Source organism: Oryctolagus cuniculus, chromosome 15, assembly GCF_051225735.1.
Source record: "Oryctolagus cuniculus isolate XC-2025 breed Fujian yellow rabbit chromosome 15, ASM5122573v1, whole genome shotgun sequence".
Taxonomy (NCBI): Eukaryota; Metazoa; Chordata; class Mammalia; order Lagomorpha; family Leporidae; genus Oryctolagus; species Oryctolagus cuniculus.
Window position 1 is genome coordinate 35,111,703 of NC_142881.1, and position 13,353 is coordinate 35,125,055.

General features: G+C 39.1%; 1 pseudogene across 1 annotated transcript in view; it reads left to right on the top strand.

Annotated features, from left to right (window-relative positions):
• The first annotated feature begins 1,477 nt into the window (after positions 1–1,477).
• LOC100348929 (cytochrome P450 2C5-like) overlaps positions 1,478–13,353 on the top strand; it is a 38,138-nt pseudogene continuing 26,262 nt past the window's right edge. The window contains exons 1-6 of the transcript XR_016222092.1: positions 1,478–1,644; positions 2,889–3,051; positions 3,239–3,388; positions 7,550–7,710; positions 8,991–9,057; positions 10,856–10,863. The product of XR_016222092.1 is annotated as a cytochrome P450 2C5-like (transcript). The remainder of the gene's footprint in view (positions 1,645–2,888; positions 3,052–3,238; positions 3,389–7,549; positions 7,711–8,990; positions 9,058–10,855; positions 10,864–13,353) is intronic.

Consider the following 13,353-nt stretch of genomic DNA (forward strand, 5'->3'; position numbering starts at 1 on the left):
CTAGAGTTGAACTGGAGGTGAGGGTAGTTTTAGTTTCCCAATAGTTTCCAGCAAATTTCTGAGATTGTCTCTTCTCTTGGTTGTACCAACCAAGCTTTCCTCAACAGTGATTTAAAGTGAAGAATCCTGTCTTTTTCTGCTCATGTGAGCACATGTGATTTCTTTATCCTTGGAGTCAATTAAAGGACCTCCTATTGGGTGCGATGTCTGCTTTATTATGAACATAGTGTGTTGTTTATTGAGAGTTAATAATATTTATGTTTCCTTTATTTGTTGAAGTTGTTCTGGAGGCTGCCTGTGTGTAGGACATAGTACACAAGATGGGCATCAGAAGATCTCATACAAATCCCCCAGAATAGACAATGTGGCGTATTCATTCAGCTGCTGCTTTTGACACAGGCACTCAATGCCAGAAGCTTGGGTTCGATTCCTGGCTTCACTGTTTGAGCTGGTTTATGCTAGTGCTATACCTGGGGTCAGCATATGATTTCTCAGCTCCTGGGGCCCTTGCACCCATGGGGTAAACCTGGATTGACTTCTGGGTTTCTGATTTCACCTGTCTCAGCCTTTGCTGTCATTGGAATTTGGGGGAGTGAACAAAGATACAGGAAATGATTCTCTAAGTCTGTTTACTCTCTTTCTTTTTTTCTCTCTCTCTCTTTCTGCCTTCCAATAAAGAAAAATAAAGTTTTAAAAGCTATATTAAAATGTATTTAAAGCAATTATCCAGACCAAATTGAACACAAAATCTCAAATTCCCTTCTGTGACTTGTGAGCTCTTTGACCCTGGCCAAGTCCTCTATTGTCTATGAATCTCTATTGATTTGAAAAACAAAAACTAATATTCTCTGCTTTCTCGAGTTTTCCTTTTAAAATTTAATCATGGAAATCATGCCACTTGATTTACCTAGTGACTTGGTAATTGCTTTTGTTCAATAGGTATGGTTTATGGTTATTTTCTAATGTTTAGTTTTCTATAATATTAGTAGAGTATATCAAATATTTGAAGAGCTGCCATCATTGAGTACTAAGTGTTTAATTTTTGACATAGCTTTAAGGCACATTAACATATATATTGTATATGCATATATAATACATTGATATACAAGTCCTAGCATACTGTGATTTCTTTAGTCATAAATTCTCCACTGGTCATTATAACACAGACATAGAATTTGGCATGATTTTGTTGTATCATAATTAATTCTGTATCATGACAGCACATTGAAACGACCTGTTTTTTTTTTTTTTAATTAACAATACATGGGCACAACCTAATATAATGAAATTACAATTTCCCGAGTGGGCACAGGAAACAATTTGATGGGACTATGTTGTTTTCATCTCTGTCATGGAGGCAAAGTCCACTCAGAAGAGAGGATAGAGTGCACTGTTGCTTGACACGTCAGAGAAGCATATTAGCAAGAGTGGTATAAAGCCTGTGCTTCCCAGCTCACAGGATCCCAGGAAGAAGAGAATGGATCCAGTTGTGGCCCTGGTGTTGGGGCTCTGCTGTTTACTTCTCCTTTCACTCTGGAAGCAGAATTCCGGGAGGGGGAACTCCCTCCTGGCCCCACTTCTTTCCCCATCATTGGAAATATTCTTCAGATAGATGTTAAGGACATCAGCAAATCCCCAACTAAGGTAAGTATTCATTATGCTCCTCCTGTGGCATACAAAGGGTAAACAGATTGACTTTTTAAAATAAAATCTATTCCTGGATGCACATTCTTATAACAGATGATTATAAACCAAAATGCTCCCTATAAGCTTTGATACTTCTTCTACCAATTTCAGGAGTTGAGTAGAGAAATATTTAGGTCCTGCAGATAGAATCAAAATCACTATATCGACAAAAATCAGGAGTATGCTCACCTTCGTTGATTTCAGCCATTTGCCTGAACATCAGTGATAAGTGAAGAGTTTCTGATAGAAATTTCATTCAAGAAATCATCTATTGTATTATACATGTGGTTTCTTTTTTCAGAATATCCATGAATCTTGAACTTCTCGGCAGAATCAATAAAAACTGGCATCACTATGGGTTCTGGATTAGTCTAGGTGAATGAAAGAAAGAAGTAAACATTCAGTGGCCAACTGGTGGCATCATAATTCTTTTAGATTCTGAGAAACCCTGCTGTGTGGCCTGGAATCTTACAGGGTAGAAGAAATTGTTCCTCCCTAGGATGCTGCTTGCATGGTCTTGTCCCTGCCTCTGGTGCTGCTGCTGCTGCTGCTGCTTCTGCTTCTTCTTCTTCTTCTTCTTCTTCTTCTTCTTCTTCTTCTTCTTCTTCTTCTCCTTCTCCTTCTCCTTCTCCTTCTCCTTCTCCTTCTCCTTCTCTTCTTTCTCCTCCTCCTCTGGATGCTCCTCCTACTTTTCACCCCACCATTTCCCTTGTCACCCCTCCCTCCTTCTCCTCCTCCTTTTCTTCCTTTTCCTCTTCTTCTCCTCCTCTGTCTTGTTCTATTCTCTTCCTCATTCTTATTCTACTTCTTCAAGATTTATTTGATTTACTCAAAAGACAGAGTGACAGAAACATTGGACAGCAAAGCAAGAGATCTGGCCAGCATTGTAGCAAAGCCACTTGAGCCTCCTATTGTGATGCCAGCTTCTTTATTTATAAAGTAGTGCAAATAAACTTGTTCAGTGTATTATTTGAGAATTAAATGTAAACTGCATACCAACTACTTCTGCCAGCATATGGTGCAACATAGGTCATTCAGGAGTGGCACCCATAATAGTCACTATCTTATTTAGTTATAAATAAAAATATTTGAATCCAAGTCAGAATAAAGATATTACATAGACAATGCTAATTTCCATCTGAATCAGACACACTCTGTGGCTGACATGTACTTTCTTTGGTGCTATTTGTTTCTCTTCCCAGTTCTCAAAACTCTATGGCCCAGTGTTCACTGTGTATCTGGGCATGAAGCCCACTGTGGTGCTGCATGGATATGAGGCAGTGAAGGAGGCCCTGGTTGATCTTGGAGAGGAGTTTGCTGGAAGAGGCAGTGTGCCTATACTTGATAAAGTTAATAAGGGTTTTGGTAAGTGTGTGTGTGTGTGTGGGTGTGGGTGTGTGTGTAACAGTGGTAATAGGGTGGAAAGGATGGAAAACAGAGACTTAAAAAGCTCCCCAGAAGAGCTTGGCCATCTGTGTGGCTGCCTCATGTCAGCGTCTTCCTACTTGCTGGGATCTCCCTCCCTCCTAGTTTCTATTTCTCATTCTGGCAGGAATCGTTTTCAGCAATGCAAAAAGATGGAAGGAGATGCGACGCTTCTCGCTCATGACCCTGCGGAATTTCGGGATGGGGAAGAGGAACATTGAGGACCGAGTTCAAGAGGAGGCCCGCTGCCTGGTGGAGGAGCTGAGAAAAACCAATGGTGGGTGACCCTTACCCCACATCACTGACCTCACACTACACCCTTAATATGCTGCCCTGGGAAACCTTGCAGTGTGGGTATAGCCTTCATCCTAAGTCCTGGTTGCTGCTCCCATGGTGGGAGGGGAGGTTTGGAGCAGAGAAGTGGGGAGTTTGTGCGGATCTGTGTTATGTGTACAGCATGGTTCTGAGTCTATTGTGGTTAGAAAAATGAACTTAATACTCTTCTGTCCCAAGCGGTTTCTATAATTTTTTAAAAAAATTTTTGACAGCAGAGTTAGACACAGAGCGAGAAACAGAAAGTTCTTCCTTTTCTGTTGGTTCACCCACTAGATTGCTGCCACAGCTGGCATGCTGCACAAATCCGAAGCTAGGAGCCAGATGCTTCCTTCTGGTCTTCCATGTGGGTTTATGGACCAAACACTTCGGCCATCCTCCAGTGCCTTCCCGAGCCACAGCAGAGAGCTGGACTGGAAGAGGAGCAACCGGGACAGAATCCAATGCCCCAACTGGGACTAGAACCCAGGGTGCTGGTGCCACAGGCAGAGGATTAGTCTAGTGAGCTGCAGTGCCAGCCAGTTTCTATAATTTGCAATCAGAAATCATGACTATAGTTTTTGAATGTAATTTCTGAAAGTATTGAAGAGCAATATTTTCCCCATAGACTGAATGCTGCTACCTATCGCAGAACATTTCATGGTGGAAACTTGGCAAATGCATATGGTGGCAATGACCCATCAGCCTCTTAAGGGACAAGAACCGCCCCTCGTGGGCGTTCACATCTGCATGCTCGCTTCACTGACATGTCTGAGGTTCCCCAGGCCCGTGCTTAGTGCTGGACACCAGTGGTGCTACGTGTAGATTGTCTCCCCAGGCAATACCTAACAAAGTTCTTGTCACTTACTATGCTCTGCCATCCATATTTTTCTAAATTGCTGCCCCTTGTTGTGTCTACTTCCTTTATTGATTTAAATTTTGAGTAAATATATCCTGTAACATAATACACGTACACTCTACCATAAAATGATTTATTTAACAAGATTTCCAGAGTTAAAATAGCTCTTAATTTCATTTTCCAACGTAGAGAGTGTTTCTTTTCTACTTTGCTTTTCTCCTTCTGTTCTTTAGAATGTGAGTCAGAAATTGCGATTATAATTTTTCTACCACCACAAAGTCTACTACTCCATGATGTGTTGTTCACAATGTGTCTGATTATGAGCTCAGGTAAAAATTGCCTTGTCTTATAATGCTCACTTCTAAGCAAAGTAAAAAACTAAAATTAGGTGTTTTATAAATAATATATAGGTACACACACAAATACCCAGGTCTCAACGTTTTCCAAATGATCCTCTACCTCCTTGAGGTAAAATAAAATTTCATCTAAAAACTTAGATTTCTGTACACATTAAAAAGTTTTAAAAAGTGTGATATAGAAACAACTAACTCAAGTCTCCTAATGTCCTATACTCCACCATGTATTGTGAATACCTCAATTCCAGACACACTTATTGGGGGGTACAGAGTGTCTATAGCTATTTATTTGGGAGAAATTTTCATATAATGCTTGTTGATAACTTGATTATAACATTTGCATTACAGATCTCCCAGCTAAAATGAACACCTCTCTTGTGTTTTCATTTCTTTACCTGTAAAATAATGGCTTAACTTATGGGTAAATTTTAAATTTTATTAAAACATCTTTTTTTGTTTGTTAGCATTGTATGGAACAATATGTTAGAATCTACTAAAAGGAAGCTTTGTTCAAGTATGTTAAATATGGAAAGCAATTAGAGATACTGGATATTCCTTTCTTAAGAATTGATTTGTTGTTTTTCTTTACCATTGAAACTCATTTTAAAAAAGACTCCAATTATTTTTTTTTTATTTTTGGCTTCCTTTTTCTGAGACATATGCTTGAAATAACTCTTCTCCTGACGGTTGATGTACAATGTAATACTTTATCCATTTTAGTATTTTTTTGTTCTAGTACCATTGGTTGAACTCTGTAATTAACACACAATTATTCTTAGGTGTTTAAACTTTAACTGAAAAGTGATCCCTGTTAGGAATTTGGAAAACATTATGTTGAGTGAAATAAGCCAATCCCAAAGGGACAAATACCACTTGTTCTCCCTGATAGGGGACAACTAACTGAGCACCAAAAAGGAAACCTGTTAAAGTGAAATGAACACTATGAGAAACGGTGACTTGATCAGCCCTTGCCCTGACTGTTGATGAGCAACTTGATATGCTATCCCTCTTAGTATTTTTTTTGTTTGTTCTACTTAATACTTTTGGTTGAATACTGTAATCACCACACAATTATTCTTAAGTGCTGAAACTTAACTGAAAAAATGATTGCTGTTAAACATAAGAGTGGGAATAAGAGTGGGAAGAGATGTGCAATTGGGGACATGCTCAAGCTGACTTACCTCAAACGGTAGAGTTAGAAACATACCAGGGGATTCCAATTCAATCCCATCTAGGTGGCATGTACCAATGCCATCTCACTAGTTCCAGTGATCAATTTCTGTTCACAATTGATCATAATGATAGGACTAAGAACCAAAGGGATCACATAAACAAGAATAGTGTCTGCAAATACTAGCTGATAGAATCAAAAAGGGAGGGAATGATCCAACATGGGAAGTGAGATACACAGCAGACCCATAGAGGCAGATGTCCTAAACAGCACTCTGGATTTGGATTCAGCCCTTGAGGCATGCGGATCTGGCTGAAAAGCCCATGAGACTATTTCAGGCATGGAAAGCCAAGACACTCTGCGGAAAAAAAAAACCTAAATGAAAGATCTCTGCTAGTGAGATCCCAGTGGAAAGAACGGGTCATCAAAGAAGGAGGTACCTTTCTCTGAAGGGAGGAGAGAACTTCCACTTTGACCATGGCCTTGTCTAAATATGATCAGAGTCAGTGAACTCAGGGGGCTTCCATAGCATTGGCAGCTCATGACAAGTGCCTAGGGTGATTACTGATGCCATAAACAAGAGTATCAATTTGTTAAGTCAACAACAGGAGTCACTGTGCAATACTCCTCATGTAGGATCTTTGTCCTTAGTGTGATGTACATTGAGATTTAATGCTATAACTAGTACTCAAACAGTATTTTTCACTTTATGTTTCTGTGTGGGAGCAAACTGTTCAAATCTTTACTTACTGTATGCTAAACTGATCTTCTGTATATAAAGAGAATCGAAAATTAAACAAAAATTGTCACTTTACTCCTTTGAGTAAACAAATCCAACTGAAACTTATTTTTTCCTTATTTATTTTTCAAAGTTTTCCTTTAAAGTGAAAGTCAAACATATAGATAAACACACAGAAAGAGCTCAGAGAGAGAGAGAGAGATCTCATCTACTAGTTCACTCCCCAGATTCCCACATAGCCAGGCCGTTAATGGAGCCAGAAGTGGGGTACTCAGTTAGATCTCCCACTTGAGTGGCATGAACTCAACTATTTGAACCATCACTTGATCTCTCCAAGAGTCTGAATTGTCAGGAAGTGGAGTTAGGAGTGGGGCCTAGTGTTGAACCCAGCACTCTATCTGGAATGCATTTCGTCTTCAATTGTATCATAAGCATTAGACCAATAGCTTGCTTCTACTGTTCATTTTTTAGTTTTTTTTCTCATATTATATGCATGCTTTGACATTTTTTCTTTAAAATACATGAATTTACCCATAAGCTGTCTCTTCAGTTCTTCCCTACTGGTTCAACACAACACATAATTTTTCATTATTTGTGACTATTCATTATTTTAGCTTTAAGAAGTTTCCTGGCCCACACTATTTTCTGCACACTATTTCAGTGCTTTATTGTCTACAAACATTGCATAGGTAACTGATTCTAGTTTGAAAACTTGAATTATTAATTTTAAACAGTTTTCATTTTCCTTCTCAAATAGCAGATCTCTTGTGATAAAAATGTGAACATAAAAACATTAAATGTGAATTGAGTATTAGAGAAATATCATTATTTAGCCAGCTGGGATGTAATGGTCAACTTAGGCTTACAGTAAAGCGATGTTTGATTTTATGTGTGCCATTTTTTTTTCTGTCACCGGAATTTGTAGGCAATTTGTAGGACAAAAATAATGTGCTTTATTTGTATATTTTAATGGTGTTTTAAAATTGTTTTCAATCCTTCAGCCTCACCCTGTGATCCCACCTTTATCCTGGGCTGTGCTCCCTGCAATGTGATCTGCTCCATTATTTTCCATAATCGCTTTGATTATAAAGATGAAGACTTCCTTAAACTGATGGAAAAATTCAATGAAAATGCTCGGCTTCTGAGCTCTCCATGGTTGCAGGTGAGAATGAGATCTTTTGTTCCTGAGAAACCATTTATGTTCCTTTATCCGACAGGTAGAAAGATCTACATGAACCAAGATGTGAAGAGAAAGTTCATAGAGTACAGTTCCAGTAGAGCTGATGTCGCTAAACACTGTGAAAGATGATGGAAACTTTTGGTCAGCGCTGTGGCTCAATAGACTAATTCTCTACCTTGTGGCGCTGGCACATGGGGTTCTAGTCCCGGTCGGGGCCCGGATTCTGTCCCATTGCCCCTCTTCCAGGCCAGCTCTATGCTGTGGCCCAGGAGTGCAGTGGAGGATGGCCCAAGTGCTTGGGCCCTGCACCCTACGGGAGACCAGGATAAACACCTGGCTCCTGCCTTCGATCAGCACAGTGTGCCGGTCGCAGCGCGCTGGCGGTAGCGGCCATTGAGGGTGAACCAACGGCAAAAGGAAGACCTTTCTCTCTGTCTCTCTCTCTCACTGTCCACTCTGCCTGTCAAAAAAAAAAGATGATTGAAACTTTTATTTGCACACAAGAAAACGAGTGTCCAAATACTGGGCTAGTGTTTGTGTTCATTATCTTCTTATCCAGTGATTTTTCCACTAAACTCCAAGCCCTATTTCTATAAAGGCGCTTTGATGACTGGACAAAGAATGTCTTTGTCAATGAATGTATATCCACGCCCTTTTATTCTTAAAATATTTATTTATTTGAAAGGCAGGATCAAAGAAAAAGTGAGAAAGAGAAAGAGAGAGAGAGAGAGAGAGAGAGAGAGAGAAAAGATCTTCCATCTGCTGGTTCACCTTCTGAATGCCCCAAAAACCAGGGTTAGGCAAGGCAGCTGCGAGGAACCAGGAATATAAGTGCTTGAGCCATCACAGATTGCCTCTCAGGCCCAGTGGCAGGAAGTGGAGTAGTTAAGAATTAACGGAGCACACAATGTGGGATGCTGGCATTCACTGCAGTGGGTTTACCTGCTGGATGACAATGCTCTGATTTCCTATTATATTTCAATTTCATAGCAAACCATTTAGGTAAAAAAATAAAATTCATATAAAGAAGATTTTACACTATAAAAATTATGTATGATTTTGGGAAATTACTTTTCATCTTTAATTTTTTTGTCAGACTACTCTCCTTCAATATGTCTATCAGCATACAGAACTACCACACATTTACAATAGAAGTTTTCCCATAATGATGGACACCATATTTTGTTCATATTTATAGCTATAACTCCTAAATAGGGTATATATGTATATATAATTAAATAAATCATTGTTTTCTGTTTTAGGTCTGCAATAATTTTCCTGGTCTTATGGATTACTTCCCAGGAATTCATATGACATTTTTAAAGAATAGTGATTATATAAAAAATTTTATTATGCTTTCTCGGCATCTATTGAGATAATCATATGGTTTTTCTTCTGCAGTCTGTTAATGTGGTGTATCACATTGATTGTCTTGCGCACATTAAACCATCCCTGCATACCAGCGATAAATCCCACTTGGTCTGGGTGGATGATCTTTCTGATGTGTTGTTGCATTCTATTGGCGAGAATTTTATTGAGGATTTTTGCATCTATGTTCATCAGGGATATTGGTCTGTAATTCTCTTTCAGTGCTGCATCTTTTTCCGGCTTAGGGATTAAGGTGATGCTGGCTTCATAGAAAGAATTTGGGAGGATTCCCTCTTCTTCGATTGTTCTGAATAGTTTGAGAAGAATTGGAGTTAGTTCTTCTTTAAATGTCAGGTAGAATTCAGCAGTGAATCCATCTGGTCCTGGGCTTTTCTTTGTTGGGAGGGCCTTTATTACTGTTTCAATTTCTGTCTCAGTTATGGGTCTGTTTAGGTTTTCAATGTCTTCCTGGTTCAATTTAGGTAGGTTGCATGTGTCCAGGAATCTATCCATTTCTGGTAGGTTTCCCTGTTTGCTGGCATACAAGTCCTTGTAGTAATTTCTGATGATTCTTTTTATTTCTGTGGTGTCTGTTGTTACGTTTCCTTTTTCATCTCTGATTTTATTGATTTGGGTCTTTTCTCTTCTTTTTTTAGTTAGTTGGGCCAATGGGGTGTCAATTTTGTTTATTTTTTCAAAAAACCAGCTCCTCGTTTGGCTGATTTTTTGGAATGTTTTTCTTGATTCAATCCTGTTAATTTCTTCTCTGATTTTAATTATTTCTCTTCTCCTACTAGATTTGGGTCTGGTTTGCTGTAGGTTTTCTAGATCCTTGAGGTGAATTGAAAGCTCATCTATTTGGTGCCTTTCCAATTTCTTGATGTAGGCACCTATTGATATAAACTTTCCTCTTAACACTGCTTTTGCTGCGTCCCATAAGTTTTGGTATGTTGTGCTGTTATCCTCATTTACTTCCAGAAAGTTTTTGATTTCTCTTTTGATTTCTTCTATGACCCATTGTTCATTCAGGAGCATGTTGTTCAGTCTCCATGTGTTTGCATACTTTCTGGGGTTTCCTGAGTTGCTAATTTCCAGCTTCATCCCGCTGTGGTCTGAGAAGCTGCATGGTATGATTCTAATTCTTTTGAATTTGCTGAGACTTGCTTTATGGCCTAGTATGTGGTCAATCCTAGAGAAGGTTCCATGTATTGCTGAGAAGAATGTAAAATCTTTAGCTGTAGGATTGAAAGTTCTGTATATATCTGTTAGATCCATTTGGGCTATAGTGTCGTTTAAATCTACTGTATCATTGTTGATCTTCTGTCCTATTGATCTGTCTATTTCTGAGAGTGGAGTATTGAAGTCCCGCAGTACTATTGTATTGGGGTCTAAGTCTCCCTTTAAGTCCGTTAACAAATCTTTTAGATAAACCGGTGCCCTGTAGTTAGGTGCATATACATTGATAATTGTTATATCTTCATGTTGAATTGATCCCTTAATCATTATGTAGTGTCCCTCTTTGTCTCTCTTAACGGTTTTTGTGGTAAAGTTTATGGTGTCTGAAATTAAGATGGCTACGCCTGCTCTTTTTTCATTTCTGTTGGCATGGTATAACTTTTTCCAGCCTTTCACTTTCAGTCTGTATGGATCTTTGTTGGAAAGATGAGTTTCTTGTAAGCAGCAAATAGATGGGTTTTGTTTCTTAACCCAATCAGCCAATCGGTGTCTTTTAAGTGCCGTTCATGATGAAAACTCTAAGCAAACTGGGTTTGGAAGGAACAGTCCTCAATACAATCAAAGCAATCTATGAAAAACCCACAGCCAACATCCTATTGAATGGGGAAAAGTTGGAAGCATTTCCACTGAGATCTGGTACCAGACAGGGATGTCCACTCTCACCACTGCTATTCAATATAGTTCTGGAGGTTCTAGCCAGAGCTATTAGGCAAGAAAAAGAAATTAAAGGGATACAAATTGGGAAGGAAGAACTCAAACTATCCCTCTTTGCAGATGACATGATTCTTTATTTAGGGGACCCAAAGAACTCTACTAAGAGACTATTGGAACTCATAGAAGATTTTGGCAAAGTAGCAGGGTATAAAATCAATGCACAAAAATCAACAGCCTTGGTATACACAGACAATGCCATGGCTGAGGAAGAACTTCTAAGATCAATCCCATTCACAATAGCTACAAAAACAATCAAATACCTTGGAATAAACTTAACCAAGGACGTTAAGGATCTCTACGATGAAAATTACAAAACCTTAAAGAAAGAAATAGAAGAGGATACCAAGAAATGGAAAAATCTTCCATGCTCATGGATTGGAAGAATCAGTATCATCAAAATGTCCATTCTCCCAAAAGCAATTTATAAATTCAATGCAATACCAATCAAGATACCAAAGACCTTCTTCTCAGATCTGGAAAAATTGGTGCTGAAATTTATATGGAGGCACAAGAGACCTCGAATAGCTAAAGCAATCTTGTACAACAAAAACAAAGCCGGAGGCATCACAATACCAGATTTCAGGACATACTACAGGGCAGTTGTAATCAAAACAGCATGGTACTGGTACAGAAACAGATGGATAGACCAATGGAACAGAATTGAAACACCAGAAATCAACCCAAACATCTACAGCCAACTTATATTTGACCAAGGATCTAAAACCAATTCCTGGAGCAAGGACAGTCTATTAAATAAATGGTGCTGGGAAAATTGGATTTCCACGTGCAGAAGCATGAAGCAAGACCCCCTACCTTACGCCTTACACAAAAATCCACTCAACATGGATTAAAGACCTAAATCTACGACCCGACACCATCAAGTTACTAGAGAACATTGGAGAAACCCTTCAAGATATTGGCACAGGCAAAGAGTTTATGGAAAAGACCCGGGAGGCACAGGCAGTCAAAGCCAAAATCAACTATTGGGATTGCATCAAATTGAGAAGTTTCTGTACTGCAAAAGAAACAGTCAGGAGGGTGAAGAGACAACCGACAGAATGGGAAAAAATATTTGCAAACTAGGCAACAGATAAAGGGTTAATAACCAGAATCTACAAAGAGATCAAGAAACTCCACAAAAACAAAACCAACAACCCAATTAAGAGATGGGCCAAGGACCTCAATAGACATTTTTCCAAAGAGGAAATCCAAATGGCCAACAGGCACATGAAAAAATGTTCAAGGTCATTAGCAATCAGGGAAATGCAAATCAAAACCACAATGAGGTTTCACCTCACCCCGGTTAGAATGGCTCACATTCAGAAATCTACCAACAACAGATGCTGGAGAGGATGTGGGGAAAAAGGGACACTAACCCACTGTTGGTGGGGATGCAAACTGGTCAAGCCACTATGGAAGTCAGTCTGGAGATTCCTCAGAAACCTGAAGATAACCCTACCGTTCGACCAAGCCACCCCACTCCTTGGAATTTACCCAAAGGAATTTAAATCGGCAAACAAAAAAGCGGTCTGCAGCCTAATGTTTATTGCAGCTCAATTCACAATAGCTAAGACCTGGAACCGACCTAAATGCCCATCAACGGTAGACTGGATAAAGAAATTATGGGATATGTACTCTTTAGAATACTATACCGCAGTAAGAAACAACGAAATCCAGTCATTTGCAACAAAATGGAGGAATCTGGAACACATCATGCTGAGTGAAATAAGCCGGTCCCAAAGGGACAAATACCATATGTTCTCCCTGATCATTGACAACTGACGGAACACCAAAAAGGAAACCTCCTGAAATGAAATGGACACTATGGGAAACGGTGACTTGATCAGCATAGCCCTGACTGTTAATGAACAACTTAATACATTATCCCTCTTAGTAGTTTTTTTGTCTGTTCTACTTAATATGACTGGTTTAATTCTGTAATTAATACACAGTTATTCTTAAGTGTTAAAAATTAACTGAAATGTGATCCCTGTTAAACATAAGAGTGGGAATAAGAGAGGGAAGAGATATATAATTTGGGACATGCTCAAGCTGACTTGCCCCAAATGGTAGAGTTAAAAACATACCAGGGGATTCCAATTCAATCCCATCAGGGTGGCATGTACCAATGCCATCTCACTATTCCAAGTGATCAATCTCAGTTCACAATTGATCATAATGAAAGGACTAAGAGTCAAAGGGAGAACATAAACAAGTCTAGTACCTGCTAACACTAACCGATGGAATAAATAAGGGGAGAGTGATCCAACATGGGAAGCGAGATACTCAGCAGACTCATAGAATGGC